Below are 5,640 nucleotides of genomic sequence, written 5' to 3' on the forward strand. Positions count from 1 at the left end.
ACACCGGAGGCAATGTGGGGGAAGTGTCTTGTCTAATGACACAATGACACGACACAAGACTCGGGCAGGACGGGAATCCACCAGCCTGGGCAACGGCTTTTTTTTCCTTTCAGCTTGCTAATTTATACTATATACGTATATACATACACTACTGTTCAAAAGTGCGGGATCCCTTTTGGTTTTTTAATTCGACCGAGCCAAGCCTATATCGACGTGCACAACCACAAGTTTGTGACCTCCTAGCTTGGAGATTGACAGCTCACGACTCCCAGCAGCATCCCCCAGCCGTCACTGTCACCACCTTTCCATCATTGTCACAGTCATTGCATCTCATGTTGCTTTTGATCTGAAGATTTGGCTCTGCAGAACCAATATCTCTCTGGCCAAAGCCTGATAACACAATGCCTCTGAAGTTGACAACACACAGTCCATGCATGGCCTGCAGTCATGTCGACGGCATGCCTCAGTAGTCTGTTCAATCCCAGGCCATTGTGACCATGCAAAGTATTCTTGAGCAGAGATGGGAAAACCAGGTCCAGTTAGCAAAAACCCTGAAACATTTTGCCTTTGACCACAAGTGCTTCTCCTTTACCTACAGGCAAGCAAGCTTGTTTATCAGTGGGTTTAATATCAAGAAACAGAAAAACATGTGTTATAATATTCATGTCTTTGTTGACAGTAAATCAATAAGGTCAATTAAGAAAACATGTCTGATTCATTAAACGCTGTAGTTGGTTTTTTTTAATTTTATTTTATTGGTGCACACAAACAATGACAGAGAAAGCAAAGAACAGCAAGATCTCATTAAGTGGGTCACGTTAAATGTGCAAAGATATACAGTACTCTGTAATTGATGGAGAAGTGTTTGATTCAAAATCCCTACATTAGGTCTGAAAGAAAAATATCTTCCAAAGTTTTTTAAATAATCACTTCGGAGTAGGCTGACTTGGTGTCCCATTTAATTGTGAAACTCATATACATTGATGTCACCCATGAGCTAAATAATCATGGGGCATTTTCCCTATGCCAAATCATTGAATGAACAAAACTTCTGATAACCAAGTTTTGTTTAAAGCAAACAGAGCTGTCAAATGTAAACACACCTTAAATACCTTGCTTTGTAACAATACTTAAGAACCTCTTTCTCGCGGCGGAAGCAATACCTACAGGGCCATGTTCCACCAATAAATCACTCACATGCCTAAAAACCTTGTCATTACAACTCTGAGTCATAGAAACCATGACCTTGAGCTCATAGTAAGCCGATGCAAAATTTTCTCATCCTGTTTAACTTTGGGTGACGAAGACATGCTGTAACACGTCAGTGTTTTGAAGTCAGCATTGGGCCATGAAGGGGAATCGCTATCCATGTGTGTGACAGTGATGGATCCGAACGAGAGACACAGAAGTAGAGAGCCATCAGCTACACAAAGTGGGGAGGATGTGTGGGAAATGGAGTTGGTTCAACATCAAAGCTATCTCTTCTCAGGACTCAGCAAATACCTCACATTAGGCTGTGAGGCACTCCATTTTATCATTGGTTCTTCCTGTCTGGCAGAGGCCTTACACTTGGACCTTAATTTAAACACTGACATAAATCAACATAAGTATGACATCACTGTTAAGGTAATTTTTAAAAAAAAGTCCGTACCGTGAAAATGTTTGCTTGATCAGAATATTACTGACATGGTTTTAGTAAAGGTTATAACTGTCTTTACAACAGTTTACGTGCCATGACAACAATGAACTTGTCCAGGACACCCTGAACCGATCACCAGCCAATCGCAGGGCACACAGAGACAAACAACCATCCGCACTTGCACTCTCACCTAGGAACGCTTTGGAGTGCTCAATCGGGCTACCAAGCATGTTTTTGGGATGTGGGAGGAAACCAGAGTGCCCGGAGAAAACCCACACGGGCACGGGGAGAACATGCAAACTCCACAAAGGGAAGGAATCAACCCCCCCCCCCCCCCCCTCCTAACTGTGAGGCGGGCGTGCTAACCAGTGCTCCACCGTGCCAGCTCGTTTAATAACTTTATGGAAATAATTTACAAAAGCTGAGCCCTCTAAAGATTTTTATTTTAAAAATCTACCTGGCATCTTTTACATTGATAAAGTGTTTGTGAGTCAATTCCAAGCAATGTGTGAATGTCAGGATGAAGGCTGATTCTCGCCATGAGACAGACACAACTTAATTTCCCATGGCAAGACAAAACATGGTGATAAAAAATGTTTTTATTTAGAATACTTGATCCTGTGGAGTAATTTGACACAAGCTGACATTTTAAGACTCCTGGGAAGCATGACTTCTTTAACTACCATACAAATGCCTAAAAAGTATATAATTTGGTACCTAAATCTAATTTAGATGAATGACACAAAACTGACAAATCTATTGCTGAAGATTATTGCTTGTGCTTCCCATTGGGCTCTTCACGATATGACTTAAACTTCCATTTCTTGATTTTGATGGTTGCCGTCGCATTTTCCTCTTTGCCACGCCCTCTAACCTTTTTTGGTGTTATCCTAAAAAGCCAAAAATGCTCAATGAATTTAAGACTCCACAAACTGTATGCTTGTCTTACGTGATGTCATCAATGACTACTTTTCGAGCTTGGGTTTTGTGTGAATGTGATTCCTAATATTTTGGTAGAATTACGCATTTTACGACAGCATTGATATTTAGACCTTGGACTGAATGGTAAATACACAGTGACAGTTAATGCATTATGTTCGATTTGATAAAACGCCAACTTGTACTTTCTCCTCAAAGTATGTCAAAAACTCCAATTGTCTATCAAACATAAGGTTTGCATGCTTGTAGACCGCCATAGCAGGCGGTGGTGAATATAAGTTTGTCTTTGTGTACACAGCTTGTCTAAGCAGGCAGAGGCTCTCTCCTGAGTAAATATGGTGAGCCGCAGATAACATTCATATGGGAATAACAAGGACATTCACTCACAGACACACACACACACCCACACACATACACACACATATACGCACTACTTGGCAAAAAAAGCAGTAATGACAATACTGTAATGGAAAGGTAAAGTTCATTCGTAACACTACAACCCAGTGTCTACAAATGTTCACTTTTTTAGCTGATATCATTTTCATGTCCTGGCTGTTTTTTTAAAACAAGGCAAAAGAGAATTTAAATTACACCACTGTTTTTTGACTGTCACTGGAGTTAAAAGTGAGCTAAAGCAGGTGTTGCAATTCACTCAGCAGCGTATTTGGCCCAGGATAGATCAAGAAAAAAGTTGAGAAGTGTTTGCAACCATGCACCCCGTCCTAGACATCAAGTTTTCGGAAGTCACACAGAACAATAACAATCACACGTTTTTTTAACGTGAACGCAGCATATTGGTAAGTGGTTGGAAATGAGATAAATAAATGAGAAATATCTCCTATATCTCTAAGAATAGCGGGGTCTACTTCACCCAGAATGAGTTGTCCAATAATCTCTATATGTTTTCTCATTTTAGTGTAAGACAAATATGAAGGTCGTTAGATTCTTCCCTGGGTTTTTTACTACCTACTTATTTCCTTACCCTTCTCACCTTGTTATTTAAATGGTACACATGTGCTTTCAAGTTTAGTTTTTGTGAGTTGAATGCTACTACAACTGTTCAGGTATTCTTTGCTATTAATCCTGCTTGTCCGTTCGTCCGCAGCACTTAGAATTTCACATGAGCCTTTGAATGCTCTCATTGCGTTGCTTTTTTTTTCACAGCGATGGGAGTACCGCTCGGTACAAAAGGCTTTGGCTGTCCTGATGGTGTGTAAGTGTGCATATACTGTACGTGTGTTCCTTTGTGTTTGCGTGCGTGCGCATGGAGTCATGTTTTTGCATATTTATCATTCCTCTCAGCTTTAGTCTTTCTGCCAAGTGCTGTTGGTTGTTTTAACCAGGGCTGTGGGTCAACACGGGTCACCAAAAGGATTATTGTAAATGAGTGACAAACGAATCACAAAAGTAAGCACAAAAATCTATAAGTGAGAGTAAGAGCCAAGCATAAGGCATCTTTATTTATGCTCCAGTCCAGAATACAAGTACACCTGGTTAGATGTAAATAGATCTAATTCTCCAGATGATTAGATCTTAATTGGATATCACCATGGTGAAGATTCTTCAAATGCCACACACTGATTGTATAGCAACTGATATCACAATGTTGCTTATCTTGGAAAAACATTTCAGAATTTTGTCTTTTCAAATATTCTATCAAGACAATGTGTACAAAAGACAATTTCCCTTTCTAGGTCTTCAGTTTATTTTGGAGTTGGCTGAGTGCAGCTACTAAGGCAAAGGTTCCATCTCAGTAGCTGGCATTCTCAATTTGCCTTAAGGGTCACGCAATTGGAATACCACAGCCACTTGACATTATACCACAATTGTGCGACATATTTCTGGCTGTAAAAGTATTGTCTGAGCACCTCAGGTATCGGAACTTCTTTGGCTCTTTGGTATTCTGCTCAAAGTACTGTCAGACGCGTTGAATTTGTTAAGAAACCGGTAGATCAAACATGAGTTGAGTTGCAGGCAGAAAATATTCAAACAACGGTAGGAATCCTGTGCTCTCTTTAGTACTGCATATCTCCTTCACAACCATTGCTGTTTGCCTCTTTCAGCGGGGCTATCTACTTTTTACCTGAGTATTTATTTGCCATTTTAGTTCCATCTTAATTGTAACCCTGATAGTTATCTAAGACTTAACAATCAATTTAGTTAACTAGTAAAATCCAAGTCATAAAATTCAATGTTTGTTCAAAGGCAAAATTGGCCTCATGACACTATTTGGGACTCATTTCATAATATTTTGGTTTATCATACAGCAAACATCAATTTACTCCCTGCACACTATTTTCTAACCCCAAAAGACTAAGTAAAGGTTTGATCTTATTGGTACGTAACATTCACACACTGATGACCATTCAATGGAACTGCATACAACGATTGATAAATCGCCCAAACGATTGCATGGACTGTGACTGCACTAGAGTCGGGATTGTACAATGCTGCACATAAACTGCAATGCAAGTAACAGCAAAGTATATAATAAATGTTCACTGAGGTAGTAATTCCCAGACCATTTTAAGTGCTTCTTTAAAGGCTCATAAAATGAGCCCCCTATTTAACATGTTCTTCCTGGTCCCTAGGCTTCACGTGGTGTGAGTCATAGTTGTCCATGTCGGGTTCATTTAACTACAGTATGTACTACTGTATATACAGTTTGTTCCACTATGAGAAATTTGAGTTGGGATAACTTTATCTGAACTACGATGTCTGCATGCTAAAAATATCAGTCAGAGTAGTACAACTGTATATTTTTCTGAATGTGGACCAAACCATTTCTCTCAGCCCAAGACCTACTCCATTAATTCCAGTGACTGCAATTTGACCTACGCTTTGTGTATATTTTCCTTTACAATGATTGATAGCTTTGCTAGAAGCAGTCTTAACTACTTGTCATCGTGACTAATGGGAGGATTTAGTTCAGTATTGTCTGCAGTGAAAATTCATGTCCATGAAGTTATTCATGTTAACTCAGAAATGAAAGAAACATCCTACTGTCTTGTTTTTTTGACCAGTTCAAAAGCCACACTCTGTTGTTGCAGGCTGTCATATAA

This window comes from Syngnathus typhle, linkage group LG7 (genome assembly GCF_033458585.1).
Source record: "Syngnathus typhle isolate RoL2023-S1 ecotype Sweden linkage group LG7, RoL_Styp_1.0, whole genome shotgun sequence".
Lineage (NCBI taxonomy): Eukaryota > Metazoa > Chordata > Actinopteri > Syngnathiformes > Syngnathidae > Syngnathus > Syngnathus typhle.